At 49.8% G+C, this 13,638-nt stretch overlaps 1 long non-coding RNA gene across 1 annotated transcript in view; it reads left to right on the plus strand.

Moving 5' to 3' along the window:
- Window positions 1–5,736: 5,736 nt before the first annotated feature.
- Window positions 5,737–13,638, plus strand: part of LOC102387296 — a 22,324-nt gene continuing 14,422 nt past the window's right edge. Inside the window, exons 1-2 of the long non-coding RNA XR_324943.3 lie at window positions 5,737–6,029; window positions 9,135–9,253. This is a non-coding gene — a long non-coding RNA (uncharacterized LOC102387296). The remainder of the gene's footprint in view (window positions 6,030–9,134; window positions 9,254–13,638) is intronic.

Raw genomic sequence — 13,638 nt, forward strand, 5'->3', positions numbered from 1 at the left:
AAAGAGAGTATAGAGAAGGTATGTATAGGGAAGGTAAAGAGAGATGTGATGGATGGATGGATAAAAAGAAGATTAGTCATTTTAGTATCATGTATTATGAGTGAATTCTTGCAGCTTACTTCTTGTTGAATATATGTATATAAGCACCTGCTTTTGAAAGTGCTTAGTGCAATGGAAGCCACTTATACCGAACGCAGATATTCCCGACACTCCAATTTCAATAATTTTCATGACTCTCAGACTCTTTCAATGAACAGCAGAGTAAAGATACGTGAATCTGATTCCAATGAACGTCCTCCTTAGAGAGAACCTGGGAGACAGGCTTGATTATAACAGAGTTCCCCAGCGGTTAGCCTGAAATCCTAGGGTCTTTCAGCTCTCTTATTGATTGATAAGGGATGGACATCTCTCATTAATGGAAAGGATGGTGCCTCTTTCTGTAGCAAATCCTTCGCAAGAGTAAATCAAAAAACCCCTTCCAAATCTTAAGAGCGAGACTATTCCTGAAATCCTCTGACCTAAATTCACAAGTACTAATTACTGACTTAACATACATGCGTGTCTGTGAGGACAGAGTGGGAGTTTGCACATGCACGCAGGATATGCGTAGACATGCAGGGATGCAGGGGCTTCAAGGCACGAATTCCAGCTTGACACCAGAGGGCTTCTGTTCCCAAACACTACTTATTGGTGGGTATTTTTTCCCGTAAACTAGCCTTTTACTAGAATAAAGGGATTTAATATTGGGGGCATTTGTAGATGACACGGAGATTTAATTCTCCCTAAATTGAAGTGTTTTTTTTTTAAAACACTACTTCAATTTAGGGCGAAGTAAACGGCCGTGTTGTGTACACCCGTATGAGAGCCTGACCCTTACCTGCCTCTCCAGCGGCGGGGAGGGGAGAGCGAGCTGCTGGCGGGCAGAGTGGTCCCTAAGCTGTGGGGATCGGGGTTGGTGCTCCCCTCTGCAGCAGGGCCTCAGGCATCACCCGCCTTGGGCAGTCCGCGGAGGGAAGCACCAGGCCCCCGGGCAGCTTAGGCAGGCAGGCAGGCCCTGGGGGGTGGAAAAAAAAAAGATCAGGCTTGCCACTTTTTTTTTTTCCCTTCTGTGGAGCCTGCGTTCCTGGGCTGCTCCTGGGCTGCCTGCACGGTCTGCCTGCACAGCCCCTGGGCCGCACGGAGCCCGGTGCTTCCCTCTGCGGTGGTAGGGAAGGAAATAGGGCTGTGCGAAACAACACCGTTTCGTTTCGACTTCCATTTCACCGTTTCGAAGGGACAGTTTCGTTTCATTTTGTTTCGAAGCACTGTTCCATTTTGTTTTGTCGAAACTGTTTCGCTGTTTTGCCATGTTTCGACGTTTCACCCATAGGCTATAATGGGGAATCATGAAAATGCCTAAAACTTTGTCATTTCTTGCCTGATTAGGATGCAAATTGCCGGGATGGTAGCCCCTTCTGAGGGCATGAATCCTGCTAAGGTTCAAGGAGATAGGTGTATAGGTTTTTGGGAAACTGCACCTCGAACTGTTCAAAGCAAAAATCGTGACTCTTGCCGGCAGTGGCAGCCTCCTCTCATCCGGTGTGCAGATCTGGGGGCCCGCATCCCGGGGAGGGCTTTGGGGCTGTGCTGGACTCCCTGGGGGTGCGGGTCCCTGGATCTGCTCCCCGGATGAGAGGAGACTGCCGCTGCTGCCTGGGACCGGCGCTGGGCACAGCCTGCACCCAGCGCCGAGGAAGATTGCTGTTGTCACTGGTCCCAGGCAGCAGCGGCAGCCTCCTCTCATCTGACGCACAGATCTGGTGGCCTGCACCCCCGGGAGGCCCCGGATCTGTGCGCCAGATGAGAGGAGGCTGCCACTGCTGCCTGGGACCAGCACTGAAGCCAAGTAAGCCCAACTTCGAAACTCAAAACTTTTCGAGTGCCCTCGTTTTGTTTCAAAGCTGTTTCGGAGCCTTTTGTTTCATTTTGATTTCACTGTTTCAAGCTCTACACGCGTCAAAACAGCTTCGAAATGAAACACCCAGCAAAATTTTGCACAGCCCTAGTAGGAAACTAAAACTCCTCGGAGGTGTTTTACTTTGCAGCACCCCAAAGTCATTTGCTGCGTCCCAAAGTCATTTAAGGCGCATTACGCCGCCGAATGTGCTCCAGTGGCTGGAATTAATGCGCAATACGCCGCCAAATGTGCAAACAGCAATGCCATTAAAGTGGTGCAAAAGGCATTTAAGCCGCTTTATACCGGCTAAAAAGTGTCATCTACAAATGGCCAGGGGCTCCTACATACAGGTCTAAATTCAGAAATCACTTCTCTATTCAAGCCAGAAAGTGCTTAATTTTCATCCTGCGCCGATGTCCTTTCCTGAGTCAGGGCTCCGGTGGAGGTAACAGCATCACGCTCTGTAACCATCTTCCATTTCTGGACTCAGTTTGAGCACCGAGCTTGGGCTTTTTCATTACACTGCAGGTAATTGAAACTGGCAGTAATTTGGTTAGGCTCCAGGTTTTTACTAATATTTTTATGGCGAAACACAGGCAGGTTAATTTCTCTGTCTATGAGAAGCAACTGTGCAGGCCTATTTATTTTTGGATAGCATCTGTCAGAGCAAAGAAACAGCACAGATTGACCGTAATGCGGCAGATGACAGCCGAGACCCACAGCCGTCTGTAATAACGTGCGTCCATGCAGACCAGCTATTACCTAGGGCTGTTGCAGGGCGCGGACGTGTCTAAGAAGGGAATGACACAAAAGGACCGCCGTGTGCTGTGATGGCAGGCTCACGTCCAGATCTGTGGGAGGAAGTTGATGGGCAGGGAAGGCTTTGCGGAGGTGGATGCTGGGCCCCATTCGGATGGCACAGGTGAGCATCCGAATGAACTGGTTATCATGGGAGACAGGGAGAAGCCATAATCCACAGTGTAAGGGGAGGAACGAGGTCTCTGTGACTTGCCCAACACCACACAGGGTGATCACGGTGGGAGAAGGAACTGGTCTGCTGTCTCCCAAGTCCAAGGCAACTGCCCTCCCCTCTAGAGCATCCTGAGGTCTTTATCTTCTCTCTCTGAGCAAGCTGTCTGCACACCCTCCTCTATCAGCATCGCTGTGGAAGGGCCCACCCTAGGCATGTCCATTCAGTCTCTGCCACACTGCCGACTGGTAGCAGTGGCTTCGAGGATGCAGAACCAGAACTGGACTGAACATGAGACATTTTACACAGGCCACAGACATCAGACTGATTTCCAACCTACCACCTATGGACAAAATTAATGTAGAGCCTCAGGCGCTCTCAGCCAGCCGCTCTGAGACCACGGGCAAAGTTAATTTATAGGGACCCGGGACCTGCCAGCCTGGATTGAACGCACCTGGCTCAGCATCCAGCCTTCACCAGGGATGAGACCCAGCTGCTACCAAGGGAAGCGGAAGAATAAATTGCCTCCCAAATCAGGCCTTGCCCTTGGGTCTTTATAGTTGGATCTGGCTTGAACGCCCATGTGGGAGGATTCCTGTCCCTTGCCAAGGGGTGATAATGTGTGACGGTAAATGAATATTGCTGATATCCAGACAAGTGCTCAATCCCTCTTTGAATCTTATGAAAACCCTTGGCCTCCAGGCTCTGTGGTAGTAGCAAGTCCTGCCTTCTGTCTTGGCAGAGTTAGCTTATGGAAATGCTCCAGAGCAGCTTCCTGAGCATGAAACTTGGATCCAGGGGCCCTGAATCCCTCTGTAACAATGGATGACAGATGTGATCTCCGGTGCCTCAGTCTCCCCGTCTGTAAAATGAGCTGTTACCCACCTCCCCAGGGATAGGATACAGTGAGATTAGTTTAAAGAACATTTAAAGGGGTGAAAGGACCTGGGTGACTGGACATGCTGTTCAGAGGAAGCACTAGGACGTCTCAGGACACCATGACCATTTTTCTTTGCTTTATAGCCAGGAGGGAGATGGTGCTGTGAAATAACATGGGGTGGAAGAGGGTGGGGATCATGGCGGTGTATTGTTCTTCCTTTTGGCAATATTCCTACCAAGAGCTGAGACCGGACCGGATCTGCTGTGCTTTCAGGCGTGCTTCCTTTGAATTGATAAAAGTTCAGCAGTGAATTCTGCCAACGATTTGCCATATCTCTGAAACCTATTTTCAGAGATAAATAAATAGGTGCCTTCTACTGGATTTATTGTGATGACGCGAAGGCCAAACAATCCTGGGTTTTTTTTTCCCTCTTGTTCCAAATCTCCAGGCTGCAAGGAAGCCGAAGGAAATGGTTTCTCCGTTTCTGAATTCCCGGAGTGTCTGAGAGGGGTTGAACAAGTCAAAGCACTAAATGCTGGTGCCCTGACCCTCATGACACCAGTGGCCTGAGAGTTATGCATATCAATGACTGTTGCCTCTTCCCAAAAGAGCCATGTATTTCTGGAAAGCCTCCCCTCCAGGCTGATAAAGGGGAGACGTGCCATAGCGCTGTGGTCAGAATAAAAGGTTTCTACAAGCGTCACAGGCAGACAGAGGGTGATTATTCGGAGCTGGAAGAATTAGCAATGGGACAGTATGATGCTGGACAGCCTGCAAGTGCTGGCGCTCCTGGGCAGGGGAGGGTAGAAGCTGTACTTTCAAGGCCTGGGCTTCAGCAGATGGGTGGCAAATGTTTGTCGCAACTGTTTAAAGGAGAAAATGGGAAAGCTCAGACTGAGGGCGGCTGCCAGCCATGAGGCAGGAGGGGGCAGCGATGTGGGAACAGTCATGTGCGTAACAGGGTCAGCCAGGAAACTCCTTAGGCACAAGACCTCTCCAAGGGAAACCCAGGCCGCTGAAGCACGAACTTTGATGATTCAGTTGGTGAAAACCGATCCAATGCCCCGTCCTGCGCTACCGGAGATGACCAATGAAGCCGAGATGCTGGCTGCTGTGACCACCGAAGGTTGCACAAGCCTTGCTCTTTGCTGTTAAAGGGCTGCCGTGTCCCGCCACAGAGGTGGATGCATTTAACAGGGAGTGCAGTGATCTCCCTCGTTCACTCCCCATGCTGCCGTCAAGCTTGACTGCTTAAGGGCTTCCAGCTCGTCAGAAGAAAGACGAGACGGGGAGGTGGCCAAATGCTAGGAAGCTTCAGGACTTGAAAAGCACGGCTGAGGATAACAATACGGTTGGAAGTCTGTGAAGCCGGGGGCTGGATCACTCTGGTGGCTGCTTTGTCCTCTTGCTCACGCCAGATCTGGGATTAAACTGCATCATGTCACAGATCCACCCACCAGTCCCCCTCCCCGCGCTCGGACCAGACATCTCGACTCCAGGATGCTCAGGCAATCAAGTGAGGGGGAGCTGATCTCCCAGCCGAGAGGTGCTCCAGGGAAAGATGGCATTTTGCCGTATCCCTGCCAGGAAATCCAATTCCTGAGCAGATGGTTCAGCTCGACTCGCCAGGTAGCTCGGAGATCATTAGCAGGCCCTAGATGCTGCAGTTTGTAGTCTAAAGCTTCCCAGCACCCATCCAAGGACTGTGGCTGGCTATCAAAAGAGGAGACGAGTTTATAATCAAGAACATCTTTCATCGTTAATCTCCTGATCCTGATCTGGTTTGTGTATATTATCCCAGGTACATGCACTAAAAATCCTTCCATGTATTTGTTGGCCTCACACCCCTACAAACCAGCAGTGTCCCTCCCTTGTGCAGGTGGAGAAGTGAGATCCAGGCAGATTAAGTGACTTGCCCGAGGTCACACAGGAAGTAAGTGGCAGAGCTGGGAAACAACCCCAGGTGCCTGGGCCTCTGCTGTGTATGGAGCCATCACTCAGGTCCTTTGAGTTGGGGCTCTTCCTCTCGATGCCTGAATCCATCACTGTAAAGGTCAGTCTCTCCGCTGCGGAGGTTAATCGGTGCGGCACTAAGCACTTTGACCAGCCGGTTAGCTGCAGCTGGAGCCTGTTAACCAGCCTGATTGGCTGTGGGCTGTATTTAAGGTCAAACAACTGCTTTTGGTTTCAGCGTGCCAGGCCTGGTTCCTGCCTCTCTCTCGAATGCAGATGCTTCATCTCAGGTTGGTACCCTTCTTAGCTGTTAGCACTGATGTCCTAACCATTGGCCTGGGCTGCTTGTGCTGTGGCCTTACTAGTATCAAGAGGAAGTAAGAAGAAAATAGTCTCAATTGCTTCCAAGCCATTGAGAGGGAGAGGGAAGGGGAGGAACAAATGCGGCTGAATGTTTGGAGCCAGCACCTGGGAGCTACGGCTGGGTTTTGTGAAATCATGTCATTTCTCTGAAGCAGCGTTTCACTTCCTCTGCGCCAGTCATCCTTGCTCTCTCCCTTCCCACCCGCTTGTTGCTATCTATAATCTCGGTGCTTCTAGCCCATGCTGGGAAAAAACCCCATGAGTCAGGTCCTGGACTCATGAGACCGCACTGAACATCATGGGGGTCCTTATCACCGTGCCCCTTTGTGCTTCCTGATCCTCTTAGGGGCTGGTGATGTCCCTTTCCCAGCTTTTCTCTGAAATCAGGAGGATTTGAAGCCTCTTCTCCTTCACATCCCTCAGCAGCCAAGGGTTTTAACAAAACCATGAGGCTCCCAGTAAAATCCTGAGAGGTAGCAATGCTATCGTCTCGTCTCTAAGAAGGTCTCTGCACTTTCTCCTGCCTGCAGCCCTTGCCCATAACAGAAGTGACTGGATTATCTCTTATACAGATGTGTAACTCCATCTCTGGCCAGGCTGATATTGCTGGTTGCTTGGATGCCTAGAGTGAAATCCAGGGAGGCAGTAAAGCGGCCGTTAAAGACCTGAGGAGAATACAGAAAAGACTGACACGGATAAGTCTGTCTCCGATGTGCAACTTCAAAGGAGTCTAGATAACAGTGGCTGGGCTCTTGCCAGGCTGGAACGGGGGGGCTCTTCCCAAGGCTGAAGGCCACGCTATACTGCCATAGCTATGCTGGAAAAGTGACCAGGGCCCTGGGATGAGGAACTAGGGTTGTTGAGTCTGGAGAAGAGAAGACTGAGAGGGGATCTGAAGGGCGATTATAGATGCAGTGGAGATGGGCTTTCCTTTGTGTCCATAAGGAGTAGGACTAGGAGCAACAGCCTCAAGCTGCAGCAAAGGAAATTGAGGTTGGAGATGAGGAGGACCTTCCTGACTCTGAGGGTGGTCAAACATTGGAACAGGCTGCCCAGAAAAACTGTGACATATCTCTGTCCTTGGAAGTTTTCAAGAGCAGGTTGGACAGATGCCGAGCTGGGAAGGCTGTCAGGGCTCATCCTGTCTTGAGCCGGGGCCTGGACTAGATGTGACCTTGTGAGGTCCCTTCCAACCCAACTTTCCTATGAGCATCAAACCATCTTCTACCAAGAGAGCAGTGTCCAGGGGTTTGCTGGTATTCTTATATCCATCCCCTCAGAGTGGAGTTAGACCATAAAAACATAAAAACTGCCATTGACCGGGTCCGAGCCTGAGTCCGTCTTGCCCAGTCTCCTGTGTCTCAGGGGCAGGGAACAGATGCTGAGAGGGAGAGTGATCTGGGTCTGACCAGGGTTTCTCCCACTGTTTCTCTCCCACTTGCAGACCGCAGCATTTAAGGTTTTGGTAGTGCAGATCTGGCCTGCAGGTAATACTAGAAGGAGCCCTGGAGTCCCAAAGGCCCTTGGCATGGGAATAAAGCTGAGGGACACTTAGAGGCTCTAACAGTTCCTGGGTGCATCTACACATTCATCAACGTGCTTTTGCTAATGTGCATTAAATTTAGTACCTCCATTGTGAGGTACTAGAAAAGGGTTCATTCGCTTATTTTAGGGTGCAGTAGCAAAAGCACATGGGTTTTTTGTGACGCTTTAATGCGCATTAAAATAGGCTATTGTGCATTAAAGCGCATGTGTAGATGCGCCCCTGAGGCTGAAGAGGATTTTGCAAGGAATGCTTGCTGGTTGTCTTGAAGGGGGAAAAGGTAGGACCTGTCAGGGCTGTAGAGGGGAGAGAAAGCGTGGGTAGGGAGCATGTCTGTAGCCTGTTATTTTACAGCCACTTTTCCAAGCACAATCGGTGGGTAAGTCATGCTTTCTTCTGACATAGGAATCACTTCCGCGGTACCTGCAAAGGCCGGCAGGATTCTCAGCTGTGTGCGAGTGATATTTCTCCTGGCAGGACTGCTCAACCCTGACCAATTGCATGGTTGCTTAAACTCCACCCTGTGCAGTTTCAATTGTTTGAGTGGTTTTCCTTTAGTTCCTGTCCTATAACTGTGCTGTCTAGCAGCTGCCATACACCACCCCAGAAGTGGCTGCAATCCACTCCTGGATGGATAAGAGGACTAAGACCTGATGCTTAGAGACAGAATCCTAGCCAAAGTGGACACGTGGTTACAGACAGAGGAGGGGTGATGGACTTGCTGGTACAGACAACTGCTACCTGGAGAACATGGAATCAGATTTATTTGCATTTCTGCTTCCTGTTGCCCAGCAAACAGGGGAGGGAACAAATGGCCGGAGGGAAATGTACTTAGCAGACTTGTGCAAGGCAACAGATAAACCAATTTCCCTAATGATAGGTTGGGTATATGGAGACAAAGAGGGATTTGAACAAACATGGGGAATAAATGCACAACTTCTTTGGACTGGGCAACTATTTGCTTATGACTGGGATGGTGCATGCATATAAGCTTGAAAAATCGGGTGTCTAAAAATCACCGTGATGTTAAACCGCCACCTCCCCTTCCCAAGGAAATTCATGTCCGCCTCTTCCACAGTCCTTAGGTGATTTGAATTTCAAAGCATCTCTGAATTTAGCTCAAATCAAAGGGAGAGGAGACACAGATGGCTTCCCTCTAAGGGACCCTTTTACGTATAAGTCAGGTCACCGGATTTCCTATTGCCAATTTGGCCAGAAGACCCAGGAAAGGAAGTCCAAGTTGGACCTAATACTGCTTTGGGCAAAGACAGTTGGGAATCAGAAAGAATAAATAACATTGAATGGGAGATGCTGGCTTAGATCTCAGCTCCTGGCTCTGTTGCAGCTTCCCTATGTGACCTTGAGCACTTTGTTCAATCTCAAGTGCTTCCTGTAAAAAAGGTTGGTCTAATAAAAGATATCAGATTCACCCAAGGAACCTTGTCTGCCTCCTGTAAAATAATTCACCTTTTATCTCTCTTGTCTCTAGGGGTAGTAAGCTCTTCAGGGCAGAAACAGAGCTCAGTCAGTGTTTGGACAGCTCCTGGAGCTGCAGAACCCCAATTTGATTTGCACAGAGCTGAAGGCCAGAGCATCTTATCTGAGCAGGTACCAGCTTGAATTGCAAACTATTACCTGATTTGCTATCGACTGTTGCTGTTAAGTCTCTCTCAGTATTACTGCCTTCCAAGTTTCTTCCTTCACTTGAATATTTGCAAGGTTACTTTTCTTCAGACCAAGTGGTCCATACCAACAGTTCATAGATTCATAGAAGTTAGGAGCTGGAAGAGACCTCGCAAGATCATCAAGTCCAGCAGATGTCATATCCGAGCCTTTGTGCTTTTCACTGATAAACCTTATTTTCTTGACCGTATTTCTAACCTAAATCCCTAATCTATACTTGACACCAGGGGTGGCCAACCTGTGGCACACAGCAGATCAAGCAGTGGGGGACAGGCAGCACAGTGGCAGGGAGCAGAAAGCAGAACAGCAAATCAGGCAGAGAGCACTGGGCTGGGAACAGAAAGCAGAGCATCAGATAGGGCAGGGGAAGGGGATCAGAGTGGCACTCAGGGAGGGTATGAAGTTAATTTGTGGCACACCTGCCAAAAAAGCTGGCTCCACGGCTCTACACTATATAGGTTCCTCTATATATATTTAATGGGTTATATGTATGTATGTGTATGCATATGTATATATATGTGTGTGTGTGTGTTTATAATATAGGTTCTCATGTCACTATTGTGTTCTACTACAGAACAGATGCTAGGTGAGGAGCTCAGTGGTGTGTTGGCTTTCTATACAGAGTTGAATTTCACGTTGATGGTTATAGGCTCAGGAGTTAGAGACTGTAAATGCCAAGGCGATGGACACAACATAAAAAATGATGGAGAGAGAAAAAAAGGGCCTAGTAGACAGTCCAATCCATTTGCTACCGGCATCCTACAATAAGCACAAATGTGGAAGGGATTTCAGCACAGGAGGACTTAGACTTTCTCTAGAACCATTTGGAGGAGTTTCTCAAAGTGCTTTGGAAGCATTGTTTAAAGTTTTCAATTTTTCTGAGTAAACAAGCAAAGTGGGCTGCCTTTTATCTTTGGGGAATCCCAGGCCTGTACAGAGCCTGGCTCAGCATTACGCAGCAAATCAAGAGCAGACGTCGGAGCAGATCCCAGAGGTGCCTGCTCATAGAGATCAGTCTCAAGTGCAGAGCAAGAAACTCCTTAAATAGACCAAATTAACTCTACAGAATCAGGTGAAGAACTCTGAGATGGAGGGTCAGGGATTAGGTGTCTGGGTAGGAAAGAGCTGATTATGTCTTTTTACAACAAAAATACAGGCAGCAGTTCAAATGAATGTATTCCTAATATGTGAAAAATAGCATGTATCATCCTTCGAGCCTCTTCATCTGCTGCTAACCCAGTGACCCCTGATGCTGACATGGAAATTATGCTCTGTAGCTCCTTTCGCAGCCTAAACGAATGATCTGAACCAGCTCGTGACCTGTTTTTATTCCTCTTCATTTGTTTAAAACTGTCATCGTGTCTGTTTTGAGATTTCTTTGCAATGCTTCCTTTTCAAAAAAAAAAAAAAAAAAAAAAAAAAAAAAAGAATAGCAAAAGTGCCCTGTGTTCACTGCTGCTTCCTCTTTCTGATTCACTTAGCCACTTATCATTCTTTCCTCTATGGAAATATTTCTCTTGCTTAAAGGCGATGTGCTATAATTGTGGGGCAGGGAGAAAGCTTTCATGGATTCAGAGAAGTCTAGTGGAAATCTGTTCTGGTGAAATGCCCAGCGTGACTTCCAGCACAAAGATGCCGTGATAACATCAGCGGAGAGTCAAGCCTCCCTCTTAGGAGTGTGACATATCAGAGTTTGTGTGTTTGTAGTGCAGGTGGGGTCCATAGTTATGTTGCATAAAATGGCCTTGAGATGGCAATGGACGGGTTCTGAAAATGAGACTGGGACTCAGTAGCAGTGAAATTTGCCCCCCTGGGACTCAGATGAACTCTGCAGTGGGTAGAATACAGTCACACAGTTGACTTCAGTAGTGTTCAGCCGGTGTGTCTACACAAGACGTTTTACTGCGCAAAAGACTAATCTACTGTGCAGTGAAGCATCACTATGTAAGCATGCTGTAACAGGAGGCCTTCTCGGGGCCGATTTGCCTTTGGCCTGCCCACCTGCTCTGGGCCATCCCCCTGCCTTATCGCCTGCCATGCCTTGTTGTTAATTAATTAATTATCTTAATTAGGTGGAAAGGTGCCCATTTCTTGCCCCGGTGCCAGGGGGTGCTATCTGCAGCTCCATACCTCCCCTACACCGCAGTCCATGGCTTGCAGATGGCATCCATGGTTCTTACAATCACCGGCCCCATGCTAGGCCCCAGACTTCTCCGATCAGGACCCCTCTAAGATCCCTCCATTCCAGCGGCCTACCCAGCCTTCATACAGGCCATCTAGCTCCCTGAAACTATTTTCCCCTCTTGGGTGTGGTCCCCCCGGGACCTTTGGCCATACAGGCCCTGGCCTTACATCCAAGGCCAGTCAGAAACCCCAGGCCCTCTTAGCTCTGGCTGTCCCTTACGGTGGGCCCCTGGCCCTTTGACTGGTCTGGTCTTGGCCCCAGCATTGACCAGTTGAGGGTACTCTCTCTGTCAGGTCTCTGAGTCTCTAGCCCCACTCTATCTCCTGGGGTCTGTCCTCTGGGCCCTACTAGCGGGTGACCCACCTGGGTGGGAGCTGAGGTTAAGGTGCCTTGACCCGCCTTTCACTGGGGCATCCAAGGCCAGTCAGAAACCCCAGGCCCTCTTAGCTCTGGCTGTCCCTTACGGTGGGCCCCTGGCCCTTTGACTGGTCTGGTCTTGGCCCCAGCATTGACCAGTTGAGGGTACTCTCTCTGTCAGGTCTCTGAGTCTCTAGCCCCACTCTATCTCCTGGGGTCTGTCCTCTGGGCCCTACTAGCGGGTGACCCACCTGGGTGGGAGCTGAGGTTAAGGTGCCTTGACCCGCCTTTCACTGGGGTGGTAACTGGCCTGGCCTTTCCTGGGGGCTCCCCTGAGAGCCCCCCCAGGCCACCCACTCCCAGCAGGGTGCAGTTTTAGGTGGCTGCCTCAATCAAGCACCTGCTGGCTGTTTGGCTCTGATCTTAAAGTGGCAGGCAGAAACAGTGCCCTGTCACACATGCCCTGGGCTACTGCGCAGTAAAATAGGCTAATGCACGGTTATCTACTATCTGAAAATATAGGTAGTAGATTAACTGCGCATTAGCTACTGTGTAGATGCCGGCTGGGAGCAATTTGCTCCTGCTCAGCCCAGGCAGCAGGGGGCCCACTGCTGCTTGGTTAATCCCCATGTGGTTGGAAATGTGCTGCCTGCAGGGGCACCTGTCTCCCCACCACATGGGAATCAGGACGTCCCGATCCCCACATGGCTGGGAGGCTGCAGCTGGGACTGCTGCATCCCAACCAGGTGGGGATCAGGTCTGGTGGTGGGGAGAGGCATCCCCACCTGGTGGGGACAGCCACGTGGGGATTGAGAGGGTCCCGATCACCACGTGGCTGCCAGGAAAAATTCCCATGGGGACACCTCTCCCAGCCACTTGGGGAGTAGGTTTGATCCTCAGGTGGCTGGATGCAGCAGTCCGCCAGTCCCCAGCCCCCTGCCAGCCCCAGGCTGGCACCTGGGGCAGCGTGGAGCTCCCCCTGGCTGGTGCAACAGGGCAGATCAGGGTGGGGGGTGGGCAAGAAGATCCTGGGGTTCACCTGCTCCAGTTGGGAGCAAATTTGCTCCCAGACCGGGGCACATGTAGACCCATTCCTTTTTTAATGTGCAGTAACATTACTGTGCATTAATGGCACGTGTAGCTGCACCCAGTGACAAGGATGAGTGTTCAGATGCTCTTGATAATCTCCCAGGATAAACTGCTAGTGCCTCTTATCCTGTGAACCTTGCTAGGGTTTGTCCTGAGATGACCATCTGAGCCACTGTGCTTTCTCCCAGGACAAACGCAAAGTCTATTTGTTGCCTTTAGGTATCAAGTCATGTTACATCTTGCTTCTCTCACAGCCTTGGACCATCACAGCTACAACAGGAAAACTCCAGTGAAGAGAACAGGATTTCCGCTCTCTGAAAAGAGCTTCCAGGGCTTTGTATGAAATAGCTACGGAGGGAATTGTCTAGTATTAATTAATTGGTGGCTGTTTAATATTAACCTGGCATAAAGCACAGTCTTGAAGAGTTCCCCTTTACATCTGGATTGAAAATAAAACCCAGAGGAAGCGATTTTAGATCAAAAGAGCAGAGTGGAAGATGTCAGCAAATGGGAACAGGCCAGGTGCTTGCTCCCAGGAAGAGCGAGAAGGCTTCCAGAGAGAAGGGAACTGGATAAGAAGGATTGTGAGCATATTTACGGCCATCTGGCACCTTCTAATTATTCAAGTGATGAGGCTGCCTGAGTGCTCTCCAAAATGGGGGGAGGGAGAGAGGGAAAG

Source organism: Alligator sinensis, unplaced genomic scaffold, assembly GCF_000455745.1.
Source record: "Alligator sinensis unplaced genomic scaffold, ASM45574v1 scaffold735_1, whole genome shotgun sequence".
In the NCBI taxonomy this organism is placed as follows: Eukaryota; Metazoa; Chordata; order Crocodylia; family Alligatoridae; genus Alligator; species Alligator sinensis.